The 15,000-nt window shown below is 43.7% G+C and overlaps 1 long non-coding RNA gene across 1 annotated transcript in view; it reads left to right on the top strand.

Annotated features, from left to right (window-relative positions):
• LOC126997457 (uncharacterized) overlaps positions 1 to 15,000 on the top strand; it is a 229,222-nt gene that overhangs the window by 81,145 nt on the left and 133,077 nt on the right. The window contains exon 2 of the long non-coding RNA XR_007752129.1: positions 1,436 to 1,512. This is a non-coding gene — a long non-coding RNA (uncharacterized LOC126997457). The remainder of the gene's footprint in view (positions 1 to 1,435; positions 1,513 to 15,000) is intronic.

The following is a 15,000-nucleotide window of genomic DNA, read 5'->3' as shown; positions in this document are numbered from 1 at the left end:
ACATAAAAAAGGAGAAAAAAAATGAAAATGAAATAATGGTCAACTTGAATACGATAAAAAAAAAGAAAAAAAAAGAGAGAACAGAGATAACGTGAAGTCACAAAAAAGTGGAGAAAAGGGAGATATTTCAAGTCTGCTGCGGTGATAATTAAAACACAAATACCGCGCGTGTGTCTGCATCGGGAAGGGAACCGTGATGACAAGGACAGGACACTAAATTAAGACTTGCAGGTGACGAGAACATCATTTTTGTTTATTCATTTCCTTTCTATTTTTTTGTCACTTTCCTCTCCTTTCTTCTTTACCTCTTTTCTGTCACCTCATTATTTGCCTTTTTCTCATGCTTTCCTCCCTTTCTTTCTTCTCCTCTGTTGTTCTTTTCTCTTAATTCTCCCTCTTCTCTCTCTCTCCTCTTCTTCCTTACTTACCTCTTTTCTGTCACCTCATTATTTTCCTTTTTTTTTCATGCTTTCCTTCTTTTCTTTCTTCTCTTGTTCCCTTCTCCTAATTATAACTCCTCTTTCTTTCAGCTTTTGCATTGTTTTCTTCTGCTTCCCTTTCTTTTTCTTTTTATGCTTTCGTCTTTCTTCGTGCTCTTTCTATATTTTACATTCCTCTTTTCATCTCTCTCCTTCCTTCCTCCTTTTCTTTCTTACCCTTCCTCCCTGCTACATTTCTTCTAAGCAGTTGTTTCCTCTTAAGTATTCTTTCCTCCGTCCTCCCTAACTTTTTTCATCATCCAGGTTTTATTCCTTGCTCACTTTCTCGTCTTCCACTCCTCCACTCCCAGCATCTCTATATTTTTTGCCTTTAGGTCTCTCCTCCTTCACTCTCATTCCTCCATCCTTCACTCTCCTACCTTCCTTCTCCTCTCTTCTCTTCTCCCTTCCCTCCCTTCCTCCCTCCCTGCAACACCTGGAAGGATGGACAGGTAACTCTCTCGCGCTGCCGCTAATAACACCTTGTTGATGATTCTAATTAGCACAGGACAGGTGAGTGGCAGAGGCTTGAGGTGAGGCACGAGAGAGAGAGAGAGAGAGAGAGAGAGAGAGAGAGAGAGAGAGAGAGAGAGAGAGAGAGAGAGAGAGAGAGAGAGAGAGAGAGAGAGAGAGAGAGAGAGAGAGAGAGAAGAGAAATGAGATTGTCAGTTATTTTGTCCGTCTGTCTTTCTCTATTATGTCTGCCTGTCTGTCTGTTAATCTGTCAGTCTGTCGTTGTTTGTCTGTAAAAAAAAGACGACGTTTTTTACATATACATTCTTTTGCTCTTCCTTCTTACATCTTTTTATTTTCTTTACTAACAAACTCTATGACTAACCATTTTTACTTTTATTTTATCTAAGCTTAACCTTTTTTTTTTTTTGCATATGTAGTCTTGTATTTTTCCACCTAATGTTGCGAAAAGGTGTTAAATATTCGTCTTTTTTTTATTCCAGAGATGTCTTCGTCCCGCTCTTCGTCGTCCCTCCACGCCCATCTGTCGCTTCCGTCTACCTGTCGCGCGTAATTGGAGGTGAGTGGACGTGTATGACAGAGGAAATAACGCGCGGAGCAGACCGTGGACGCAAAATGCAATGTGAAGGGAGTGATAGAGAGACGGGGAAAAAAGGGAGGAGGAAGAGGGTCATGGGAGAGGAGGGGGAAGGGGAAGGAAGAGGAAGAGGAGGAGGAGGAGGAGGAGGAGGAGGAGTGTTCGTGTTCATTGTGCATGTTGTCTTTCTTGGGTCGTGGTCGAGGCGGCGGTGAAATGAAAAGGAGGAAGTATATGAGAGAGAGAGAGAGAGAGAGAGAGAGAGAGAGAGAGAGAGAGAGAGAGAGAGGGAGAGAGAGAGAGAGAGAGAGAGAGAGAGAGAGAGAGAGAGAGAGAGAGAGAGAGAGAGAGAGAGAGAGAGAGAGAGAGAGAGAGAGGGAGAGAACAATACCATGAATCGTTGAGGTAAGATAGCACTTTCTCTCCCTTCATCTCCATAACGAGCTGAGTTGTGTGAGCGAGCGTGACTAGGAAACACACACACACACACACACACACACACACACACACACACACACAACCACACATACGCACAACCACACAGAGCTTGGCATTACGCAACATTTTTCTTCACCTATTTTTATGTACAAAGTCATACACACGAACACACCCTCATATCCACATTTTTTTTTTCATTATTCTACACACACAACATCAAATCGAGTGTAATTTAAGTGTATTTCCATTGCTCATCCTTCAGTCTTATACTTTAGATCCTTAGCATACGAGTTGATGGTGGTGAGGTGATTGCTATGGAAGTTATGGTGACTATGAAGTGTTTATATACAGTGATTATAATAGCATTGTGGCCCAAGTGAAAAAAAAAATAGAAAAGTGATGGTAGAGGAAGCAGTAGTGGTGGTGGTGGTAATGTTTTGTTGCTGAGGCGAGGTGCATCAGATATGTGTGTATGTACGTGCGTGGGTAGCGACAACAGCAATGCGTGGGTGGGTGGTGCTGGGAGGGGTGGGAGGCAAAGCAATGAGAGCCGGTAATGGGTGGCGGTGAGGCAGCGGGTGGGTGGGTGGGTTGGCAGCGCGCGGCAGTCTGGCAGGAGGGTGATGAGCGGTGGAAGGGAAGGGACGGTAGGAAGGGAGTGGGTGGTGGAGTGACGTGGTAGTGGTGGATGGAGGTATGGTGGGTGGAGGAGGAAGGCAGGCAGTAGTGGATGGTGGGTGAGTGTTGGATGCAGGTGGAAGAAGAGGAAGAAGAGGTGAGTGCTGGTGCAGGAGGAGGAGAAGCAGGTGGAGGAGGAGGAGGCAGTGGGTGGCAGTCAAGCCGGCCGCACGCCCATCCACCGTCATTAGTTAAGCGCACCTCATTTGCAGTAAGCGTTTAGACTCCCGAAACGGCGCGATCGTCGACGCCTGTAAAGCCGGGCGTTAGGCGTAATATATGTGTTAGTTGGCGGAGGTTTATCGGTAATGACATCACTCGCGTCGCCTATTGGTCCGCCGCCGCCGCGACACGCCCCGCCTCCGCCTATCGCGCTCCGCCGCCACCTCGCCGCTGCGTTATGTTGGCGACCGTAAAAAAAATGTGTAAGAAATTGATCAGCAGCGCGGCGTTTCGTTATTTTTATGGCGGCTGTGGCGGCGGAGGATTACAGAGAGGGGATGGGGAAGGCATGGGAGGAGAGAGGAAGGAAGGGAAAGGAAGAAAGGAGATTAAAGTAGAGAGGAATCGCGCGGGGTGGGTGGGTGGAAAAGTATTGGAGGGGCGGGTGAAAGGGGATGGGAGGGAGACTTGAGTGGAAGAGTGAGTGGAAAGAAGTGGGTGGCAAGAATTGAGTGGAAATGTGAGTGGATGGAAGTGGGTGGAGATTGGCACGCGGTTTTGCTGGAAGTGTGAGAGGGAGAGAGGGAGAGAAAAAATAATATAATGTCATTGCTGTCTTTTTGTGTTTGTTTATGATATGGTTATTGTTGTTATTGTTAATGGGTGAGTTGTTGATTTGTATTCTTCCATTTTTTGATTGGTGTTCTTAAATTCTCCATTGATATTGTTGTTGTCATTGCTGTCTGTTATTATTATTTTGACGACAGATTCTTCTCATTGTTATTGATAGTTGATTTTCTTGTTTGTGTTGTTGTTATTGGTGGTGGTGACTGTGTGGGTGAGAGACAACTAAAAGGGTGGAAGCGTAGGGAAGGGAATACAAAAGGAAATAAATATATAACGAATAATAATGATAATAGGAATACAATACACATACTTAAAAAATAAGAATAGTAAACATCAAATAAGTATATATAAAAAAAACGAAAAACGAAACAAAACAAGAAAGAGAACAGAAAGAAGAAACCATGCATGCTCAAAGGACCATCCAATCAACGCGTTCTTCCTATGACAACTAAACCCCGAAATTCGCACATCGCATTATCATCTTCCTGTATTTGCGTTCACGTTATGTATTACCTGTTCATCCATGCAGGTGTTGGCGTCAGGTAAAGGTGTGTGGGGGAGGGGGACGGAAGGGGGGAGAGGGAGGGGTGGAGGAGAACTACGTGTTACCTGTCATACAAAACTGAACACGGGAGATTACAAATAAAAAGAAATCGTGAATAAGAGTGACAGACAGACAGACAGACGGATAGACAAACACACATTCAGACCGACTTCTTTCTCTCTCTCTCTTTCTTGCATGACTGTCCCGAAATCGTTAATAATGTCGTTCTTGCAGACAAAGGAAATCACTGGTGTAAATTACGACTTAGTTTCCCCTGTTCGCGATCGTTTTTATTTCCTTCCGTTTTTTTTATTTTTATTATTTAGCTGCATCCGCCACCCATCACTTCACTTCCCTTCCCTTCCCCTGTCCCTTCCTCTGTCTGTATGTCTGTGTGTGCGTCTGTCTGCTTCCGTCTCTGTTTCTATCTGTCTGTCTGTCTCTGTTTGTTTTTGTTTTCGTCTCTGTTTTTGTCTGCGTTCTTTATCTGTCTTAATGTGTCTGCGTCTGTCTGTCTGTCTGTTTGTTTTCGTCTCTGTTTCTGTCTGTGTTCTTAATCTGTCTTAATGTGTCTGCGTCTGTCTGTCTGTCCGTCTTTCCGTCCCTGTTTCTGTTTCTGTCTGTCTCTGTCTCTTTCTCTCTCTCGATAAATGACGCAAGATTAGTCATCGCAGCGGATATGATGATGGTGATAATGGTGATGAGGATGATGTGACAATTGTGATGATAATGAGGGTGAAGATGACAGACAGTAGTGATAATGGATGTGGTGGTGGTGGTGGTGGTGGTGGTGGAGATGATAACCCTGATGAAAAAGAAAAATGATGAAAAAAATGATGACGTTGTGATGATGATGATGATGATGATGATGATGACAATGATGATGATGATGTGGCGAACTACATATATAGTTTCCTACCCTGACATAGTTTATAGGGTCGTTAACGTGACTTGCAATCATTGAAACACACACACACACACACACACACACACACACACACACACACACACACGCACACACCGGAAACTTTACAGACTGCCGATGTTGCTGTTGAATGTGAAAAGATGAAAAGAAAGAGAACCGTAAAGATGGATAGGATAGGAAGAAGAAGAGGAGGAGGAGGAAGAGGAGGAAGAACAAAACAACAAAACGCAAAAAAGCCACAAGCCATTCACACACACACACACACACACACACACACACACACACACACACACACACACACACACACACACACACACACACACACACACACACACACACACACACACACACACACACACACACACACACAAACACGCAAGGCTTCTTCACATAATTGCGTGGTGATAAGAGATTGCTTTGTTGGTGTTGCTCTTTATTGGTGTTGCTTGTGTTGGCGCTGGTGATGGCTGGACGTTTATGGAGCTCACCTGCCGACACCTGGGAGTCCATTATGGCAGGCGTGTGTTGTTGTTGTTATTGGTGGTGGTACTGGTGATGGTGTCGAGGATGCTGGTGATGGAGATGAACAAGGATGAATCTGTATTTGAAATTAAGCAAAAGATTTTATTTTTCACGCTTGATCTACATATTTCATTTCCTCCTCTCCTCCTCCTCCTCCTCCTCCTCCTCCTCCTCCTCCTCCTCCTCTTCCTCTTCATTTCCACTTTTCACCAGTGCTTTCCATTATTCTATCCACTCTCATCTCCCATTTCCACTAATGTTCCTTACTTCCTTATTCACTCTCCCTCTTCTTTTTTCCCTTCCTCTCTCCCACCCTTCAATCACCATACCTTACCCCCCCTCCCTCTCCTTCCTTCCCTTCCTCCCCTTCCCTCCTTCCTTCTCCCCCTCATCTACGGCTACATATACCTCTGTACCCCAATAATCCTTCCCTAATTGCAAAACGGTGAGTCAATCCCCATCACTCAGGTAATAGGAGGATAGGGAAGGAGGAGAAGGAGGAGGAGGAAATAGAGGTGAGTCTTGAAAACGATATACCTTGAATTTTCCGGAGTACAACTTAATTATCTACCTAGTCGTGTGTAGGGGGGGGGGGGGGGTTGTGTGTGTGTGTGTGTGTGTGTGTGTGTGTGTGTGTGTGTGTGTGTGTGTGTGTGTGTGGTATCGTGATGTAGCGTAATAGATATGTCGGTCTTCATGTTTAATTCTTTGAGTGAGATTATATATTTTTTCTTTATCCTTTCTTTTTTTTTTATCATTTGTTTTGTGCATGAATTAACTAAAATATCCCTCTCTTGTGTTCCTAAGTGAGTCACCCTTCAAAGCAGACGGTCATGCATTTATTATTGGGACATGTTCAGAAACAAGTCTGACAAATTATTAGGCAGATTACATTATTTAACGGGAAACTCACTCCCTTCCTACCATCACTTACTCCAAATTCCACCACGTTTTCCAAAATTTGCCACAACCATCACCACCACCACCACCACGACCTGGATCACTACCACAACCACCACCATCATATCCACTAGCACCTCCCCCCCCCCACCCCCAACCATCTTTTTTCAGCTCCACAGCCTTTTCCACTACTTTTTTTTTTTTTTTTTCCACCAGCGTTCACCACCATCACCACCACCTTTCCCCACCTCCACCTCCTTTCCCAGCCTCCGCCGCCGCCATGCCGAGGAGTTGAGATCGTAAAACGTTTAACAGTTTCTCGATAATTAGGTGAAGAAGCGTCAGAAGCGTGAGTGTTCGTGTGTGTGTGTGTGTGTGTGTGTGTGTGTGTGTGTGTGTGTGTGCGTGTGCGTGTGCTGTTTATATGTCGTCTCAAAAGAAAATAATTTACCTCTACCTTCAGAAGTTATGTAAAGCAAAATAACTTAAAACAAAACATAAAATAAAACAGACATCTTTTGTTTAGTATTTTTTTCATTATGGGAGATGACATTTAGAACCTTTGATAGATGTGTGTGTGTGTGTGTGTGTGTGTGTGTGTGTGTGTGTGTGTGTGCGTGCGTGTGTGTTACCCATAGGCCTCACCTTGCCCTTGGGTCACTGATAACATCTCACCTGGAGCAGACGTGGCCGCCTTCAGATCTCGGAGGCACCACAGTGAGAAAATACTCGGAGGGGTGTGAACAGGCCTCCTCCTCCGCCTCCTCGAACTCTCTCCTCCCCTTTCCCTTTCAATCTCAAAACACTCTTATCCATTTTCTCATCCCTTTAAAACCCTCAAAACAAACCCACATTAAAACCCTTCCCTCAATGCCAACTCAATCTAGGTAAATGCACAGGTGAATAGGTACAGAGCAATCAGGTGCAGGTGGATGCCCTCTCACCTGTACTCTTCGCAAGCGGGGTTTTGTTAAGGAGCGTCAAGGTGATGTTGAAATTAGGGTCAATAAAATCTTCTTCCGAAAGGTTCCTTGATGAGCTGGTAATGGGCCGCAAATGGCAGGTGTTAATGGGTTGAGGGTTCGTCAGGTAGGTAAGTGGAGATGAGGTGGTAAGTGGATGGTGGTGGTGGTGGTGGTGGAGGTGGTGGTAGGGATGAAGTGAACGTAAAGGGTACGGATGAGAGAGAGAGAGAGAGAGAGAGAGAGAGAGAGAGAGAGAGAGAGAGAGAGAGAGAGAGAGAGAGAGAGAGAGAGAGAGAGAGAGAGAGAGAGAGAGAGAGAGAGAGAGAGAGAGACTGCAGACACTAGGAAATCTGTATCATTAAAAAAATAGAGGAAACTAATGAAGTGTGTGTTTGTGTGTGTGTGTGTGTGAGTGTGTGTGTGTGTGTGTGTGTGTGTGTGTCTGTGTGGCCTGTGTGTGTGTGGCCCGTGTGTGTGAGTGTGTGTGTTCGTGTGTGTGTGTCTACCTGCAGGAAACTCTTATTACCTGCCGATGCCGAAATTGAATCCCAAAACTAATAAAGAGATGGACAAAAAAAAATCGTATGTCAGCAGTATTAACGTGACAATGGAACGAGAGACTGAAACGAGGAGTTGAATTGCACGTGAAAGAAATCTAAGATGATCACGTCAGTCTGCTTCCTGCGACGTGCCTCCTCCTCCTCCTCCTCCTCCTCCTCCTCCTGCATTGTGACATCCCAGCCTTATTTTTTCCCCATTTCCTTTCTTCCCTCCCCACCGTCTGTCTGCCATTCGATATCTTGTTAAAAGTAAAGAAAAAAAAACATTGACGCGTGATACAATTTCAATTTTCTCTCTCTCTCTCACACCCATCACAGTATATCATCATTTTCATAGCCACGTATTTAAACAGTAATTTCCATGCATAGTCGAGAGCGTCTGGCTATTGTGTCTTATTCAAACAGGCGTCGATGGCGCTATTGATTCTCCCGTGTTGTCGTGTAATGTATTATTCACTAACGGTGCTTGCAAGTCACGGCGGAATCGTTGTTATGAATATATCCATCTGTGTGAAGGGTTGGAGGTGTGATGGGGTAGGGTGATGGGGGGGGGAGGGGGGGGGATGGTTGTGAGGGTGTTGGGTTGGTGGGGTCATGTGTGTGTGTGTGTGTGTGTGTGTGTGTTCTCTTATAGGTCAGTTCTGTTCTTTGTGGTCATGTCCCCAATCCTATATACCTCATTCTCTTTCTTCTCTTAGATTTCTACAGTTCTTACCTTCAGTACCTCTTTCCTTTAATCCTTACTTCTTTCCTTCCTTCCTCGCGATCATCCCTCGTTCCTTCACTCCATATAACTTTTCTCTCTTTATTTTCCTCCATTCACTTTTTCTCCATAACATTTTTTTCCTTTTTTATTCCTCCTTCCCTCAATCCCTCTTTAGTTTATCTCCTTCTTTTCATCCTTCTTTATCTGTTCTTTATTCCAGCGTTTTTCGTAGTTTTCCCCTTTGTTTTCTTCATAGTTTTCCCCAATGTTTTCTGTGCATCCCACCATCACTTTTCTTTCATCCTTCTATTTCATCTTTCTTTCTCATTTTCTCTTTTCTCTCTCCCATCTCTCTGTGCTCCCGTTCCTCCGTCCCTCTCACCCTCCCATGCACCGCCTCCACCATCAATTGTTTCAGCTCCTCACGTCTTCGGCTTTGGGTCAGGGTTTGTTTTTTTGCCGGAGATACCTTGCAGTGCCCTTCTTTCTGGCCTGATTGGAAGGGGAGAGGTGGAGAGAGTGTTAGAGGAGAAGGACTTGGAAGGGAGCAGAGTCTTGGAGAGGAATGCGCTTAGTAAGTAAAGTTGCGGGTATAGATTAAGTTCCGCGTGGCCTCAGTGCTCATCTCCGTCACATTCGCCTTGATGTGATGGGAGAACAAGGAAATAAGGCGAAAAATAGGATAAGGAAAACGTGGAGTGATAAATGAACACCTTGAGGGAAGATTTAGGTAGGAGTGAGGGGGAGTATAAGGAAGATAGGGGAGGGGATAGGAGGCTTATTAGGGGGAAGGGGAGAAGAGAGGGATAGTTTGTAGAGAAGTGTAGGAAGAGAAATAGGAATAGTGTGTGTGTGTGTGTGTGTGTGTGTGTGTTTCTTACATATATAGATACTTACATGCACTCCTCTACATTTTCTCTCTCTCTCTCTCTCTCTCTCCAGGTGACATCGCAAGTAATTAACCTGTGAGAACCTTGAGAGAGAGAGAGAGAGAGAGAGAGAGAGAGAGAGAGAGAGAGAGAGAGAGAGAGAGAGAGAGAGAGAGAGAGAGAGAGAGAGAGAGAGAGAGAGAGAGAGAGAGAGAGAGAGAGAGAGAGAAGGGAATGATAGAAAAGATGGATATAGAAGGAAGATAGGTATGTGGGTAGGAAGGTAAGAAAAGAGTTAGGTAAATAGCACAGGAGGAAGGGATAATTAGGGAGAGACTTAAAGCAGGTAGACAAGAGTAGGAATGATAGGTAGATAGATATGTAGTTAAGGTAGATAGGTTAGTAGGAAGAAAGAAAGATGAAAAGGGAGGAATGGATAGACTGGAACGTAAGGAGGGATAGGTAGATAGAGACAGGTAGGTAGATGAAGGTAGGTAGATAGGGAGGGAGGGAGGGTGGGAGGGATAGGTCATAAAACAAGGCCGTCTGGAGGTGTTAATGGCTACCTTTATTGCAAGAGGCGAGTCAGGACGAGAAGGGTATAAAGATCACCTCCTCCTCCTCCTCCTCCTCTTCCTCCTCCTCCTCCTCCTCCTCCTCCTCTTTATTGACTCGCCCACTTCTTTTATTACCTACTGTATTAATCTGTCTATAAACGTCGCTCTCTATATGTCTGTCTGTCTGTCTTTCTGTTAGTGTACTTTTTATCTATCTGTCTCTATCTATCAATCTATGTGTTTCTGTTTTGTCTGTTTGTCGATATATGTCCTTATGTCTGTATTAATATCATTTATCTCTATACCTGTCTCTGTATGTCTACTTATCTATCAGTCTATCTATCTATCTATCTATCCCCTCTATTAATGTCCTTCTAATGGTTGAAATCTGAGTTTTTGTTTTATAATTATATATTTGTTATTTTTTGTTTAGTTATTTTTCTTTTCAAATTTGTACCTCTATTTATTGGTTTTGTATTATCCTAATTTATTCTTTTCCTGTACACACGCCACGCACGCAAACACAAACGCACACGCACGCAAACGCACACACAGACAGACAAACACACACACACACACACACACACACACACACACACACACACACACATCAAAGACTACCGACAGTGTGAGTCTAAGCGACACAAATGGCGCAACCCTTCCTCTTCTTCCTCCTCCTCCTCCTCCTCCTCCTCCTCCTCCTTTTCTTTCCCTCACATTTCTTCTATCTATCGCACATATTTTCCATTGCTTTCTGATTCTCTTTCTTCCTCCTCCTCCTCCTCCTCCTCCTCCTCCTTCTCCTCCTTCCTTCCTCTATATTTTGCTTATACTAATATTCTAGTATAATAGGTATCAAAGAGAGAGAGAGAGAGAGAGAGAGAGAGAGAGAGAGAGAGAGAGAGAGAGAGAGAGAGAGAGAGAGAGAGAGAGAGAGAGAGAGAGAGAGAGAGAGAGAGAGAGAGAGAGAGAGAGAGAGAGAGAGAGAGAGAGAGAGAAGAGAGAGAGAGAGAAGCCGCCACCATCCTTGCATCACTTATAAATGTCAACCGCAAGGCTCAATTGACCATTAATTATCTATGTAAATCAGAATCTTATCTCCTTTCTCCTCTCCCTGCCATCCCTCCTCCTCCTACTCCTCCTCCTTCTCCTATTCCTCCATCTTCTTCTCCTCCTCTTTGATCAACCTCCCCCCATTTTTCTTTATCTTTTCTTCGTCGGCTTCGTCCCTTACTATCTTCTCACACGTTTTGTATGTATGTATGTATGCATGTATGTATGTATGTATGTATGTGTGTGTGTACCATTACTCAGCATATTACAGGTTAATTATCCATCTGATCACGTATTTACTATGATAGAAATAAAAAAATACCTGTACATTCGGTTCACTCCACAGGTAAGTGTCGGTAGCCCAGGTAACTAAGCTATAGAATCACGCATATGACTCTTCTCTTGTTCAGCCCAGCCATCTAAACACCTTATGATCTATGGACGAATTTTTCTTTCTCCTGCGCTCTTGTATAGTCGTTGAGGATGAAAGGCGGGATATGGAGAGGTATGTAGTGCGTAGAAGGGATAAAGGTAGTGTGGAGAAGAGAGGGGGAGAGAGAACGAGGGATGGTAGAAAGGATGGAAAAGGAGGATAGAAGAAGAATGTGATGTGGGTGTGGATGTAAATGAGGTGAGAATAAAAAAAAAATAGGTTGATTGAGGGAGGAGAGCAAGAGATAGTAGAGTGGATTTAAAAATGAGGATAGAGGAATAAATGTGTGTGTGTGTGTGTGTGTGTGTGTGTGTGTGTGTGTGTGTGTGTGTGTGTGTGTGTGTGTGTGTGTGTGTGTAAATATGAGTTAAATGAGAGTAGAAAGAAATATAAATAGAGTAATAGAGATGAGATAGAGAGAGATAGGTAGATATAAAGGAATAGACGGTAGAAATGATGGAAAAGTAGGAGAGAAAAAGTAGTATGACGTGGGTGTGAATGTACATAATGCGAATAGTGAGACATAGAAATTAGTGGATAAGAATAAATAAATACATAGATATGGATGGATAGAGAGATAAAGAGAGGGAAAGAAAAAATGAATGAAAGACTATGGACAAAATATGAATAATTTAAATGTCATTCGAAAATATGGAGGTTTAGAAGTAGGAGAGAAGATAAATTAAATAGACAGAGAAAAGAAGAAATGAACGAAAGACTGTGGATAAAAGATGAATAATTTAAATGTCATTCGAAAATATGGAAGCTTAGAAGGAGAGAAGATAAACTAAATAGACCGGAAAGAAAAGAAAAAGATAATGATATGATTTAGTATGTGTATATAGGAATGGGCGAGGCAGAGAAGATAAACTAAGTAGACAGAAAAGAAAAGAAAAAGATAATGAGATGATTAAGTAAGTGTATATAGGAATGGGCGAGGGGCTGGGATTAGGAATATATATAGGTTTGGGCAGCATAGTATAGGGGGAGGGGGGAGCTTTGGACATATATATAGGGCTGGATTTCAAGAAGACTTTACAAATAGACAGAGAAGAAAAGAAAAAGATAATGAGATGATTTACTAAGTGTATATAGAAGTGGGCAAGGGGCTGGGATTAGGAATAGATATAGGTTTGGGCAGCATAGTAGAGGGGGAGGGGGCAGCTTTGGACATATATATAGGGCTGGATTTCAAGAAGACTTTACAAATAGACAGAGAAGAAAAGAAAAAGATAATGAGATGATTAAGTAAGTGTATATAGGAATGGGTTTGGGATTAGGAATATATATAGGTTTGGGCAGCATAGCATAGGGGGAGGGAGGAGCCTTGGACATATATATAGGGCTGGATTTCAAGAAGACTTTACGAATTAGCGATGATAGGTGGGTGTTGTGAATGGCCTGGCGTGGTTCTATGGGCTCTATGGAGGGACCTTTGCGCCACACACCAAGCCCGTCACTTCGCCTTGCCGCTAATCCTTCCCTTCGGCCGCGTAATAAATGACACCAATCAACCTGTGGAGTAAATAAATCACGACCTTCGCCGCCTAATCCCGCATTCCTCGCACCCTTTCACCCTTCCCCTTCCTCCCTGTTTGTTCCTGCTTATCCCTCTTTCACTCCCTGCTTTCCCATTGCTCCCTGCTCCCTTCAACTCCCTTTCTTTCAACTCCGTCCTTGTTAACTTCCTTTCACTCCCTTCCTACCTATATATCCCTCTTCATCTCCCTTTCTCCCTAGTTTTTTATCTCCCTATCTCCCTTCCACTCCCTTCCTACCACTATCTCCCTCTTTATCTCCCTTTCTACTTAGTTTTCCCTCCTTATCTCCCTTGCACTCCTTTCCATCCTATTGCTCCCTGCTTACCTCCCTTCAAGCAACTCCCTTCCAATAGATATATACCTGTTTGTTCCTGCTAATCTTTCTCTCCCTTCCTACTTGTTTCTCCCTGTTTACATCTCTTTAACTCCCTTCTGAGCTGTTTCTTCTTGCTTATCTTTCTTCATCTCCCTTTCTACTTGTTTGTCTCCTGCTTATTTCCCTATATTTCCTTTTTAACTCCCTTCCTACTTATTTTTCCTGCCTATCTCCCTTCAGCTAACTCTCCACCTATTTATCGATGCTTATCCCCCATCCACTCCTATTCTTCCTATTTTTCCCTGCTTATATTCACTCCACCATGTCTTCCTTCTCTATTCCTCTCTCTGTGGTGGATGACGTTTCCCTCCCTTTCCATACGCCACCGCAGACTAGTTCCCTTTCCTTCTTTCCTGCCTTCCATCCTCTCTCTTTCCTCCTCTCTTTCATTCGTTCGTTAGTTTTCTGTTTTAATTTTTTTCTTTTTATCTCTCGCTTTCCTTCCTTCTTTCCTTCCTTCCTCCCTTCTTTCTTTCTTTCTTTCTTTCTTTCTTTCCTTCCTTCTTTCCTTCTTTCCTTTCAGTTTTTGTCTTAATTGCTGTTTATTGCCGATCAGAGAGACACGCCGCCGTCACTAGCGCCATCTCTTGAGGCGTGACATAAACAACCGCAGCAACAGAAGCACAACGCCTCTGCCACGACCATCTGCCTTCAGTCTCAGTCACACCTCTTCCTGTTCCTTCCAGCCTTTGATCAACCTGACTCCTTCCTTCCCTGCACACCACCCGCATTCTTTTCTATAATCGTACTCACTCTGTCAGTCCATCAGTTATGATTATTAATATTCATACATCCCCTTGTGTGTGTGTGTGTGTGTGTGTGTGTGTGTGTGTGTGTGTGTGTGTGTGTGACGAGCACCCATAATCGTCCCATAAATTTTTCATTACGGGGGAAAGACATGTAAGACATTTTTCACCTCCGGTTGTGTGTGTACCTTTGTGTATATTCATGTGTTCGTGTTTGCCCGTGTGCGTGTGCGTAGGTGTGTGGGGGTCATATGATACTTGTAGCGTAAACGGAGGGCGAAGAAAAGTTAGAAGAAAGAATAATAAAATAAGAACGCTATAAAGGAAAACAAAAGAGAAGAGAAGAGAAAGAAAAGAAAGAATAACGAAATAAAAACGCTATAAAGGAAAACAAAAGAGAAGATCAGAGAAAGAAAATCGATATGAAGAAATAGGGAGAAAGGGAATGATAGAAAGACGAGAAGGGACGAAGAGAAGGGGAAAAAGTGGTAGAGGAAAGAGAAAGAGGGGAAAGAGAAGAGGTAGTAAAGCGAAGATGAAGAATGGTAAAGATAGAGAGAGAGGAAAGAACAGACAGCAGTAGAGAAAAGGAAAAAGGTATAGGAAAGGAGAAGATGAGAGAGAGAGAGAGAGAGAGAGAGAGAGAGAGAGAGAGAGAGAGAGAGAGAGAGAGAGAGAGAGAGAGAGAGAGAGAGAGAGAAAGAGACAGACAGACAGACACAGACACAGAGAGAGAGAGAGAGAGAGAGAGAGAGAGAGAGAGACTATCACCTTACAGAGGACTCACTCACTCCGCTACCTGTACAAAAGCCAACGTAATGAGGTGCATATATTTCACCAACACCTGACGGGCAGCGCAGACGTAACC

Source organism: Eriocheir sinensis, chromosome 12, assembly GCF_024679095.1.
Source record: "Eriocheir sinensis breed Jianghai 21 chromosome 12, ASM2467909v1, whole genome shotgun sequence".
Lineage (NCBI taxonomy): Eukaryota > Metazoa > Arthropoda > Malacostraca > Decapoda > Varunidae > Eriocheir > Eriocheir sinensis.
Note: the sequence above shows the minus strand (reverse complement) of the source record. Positions and strands in the feature narration are given on the sequence as shown.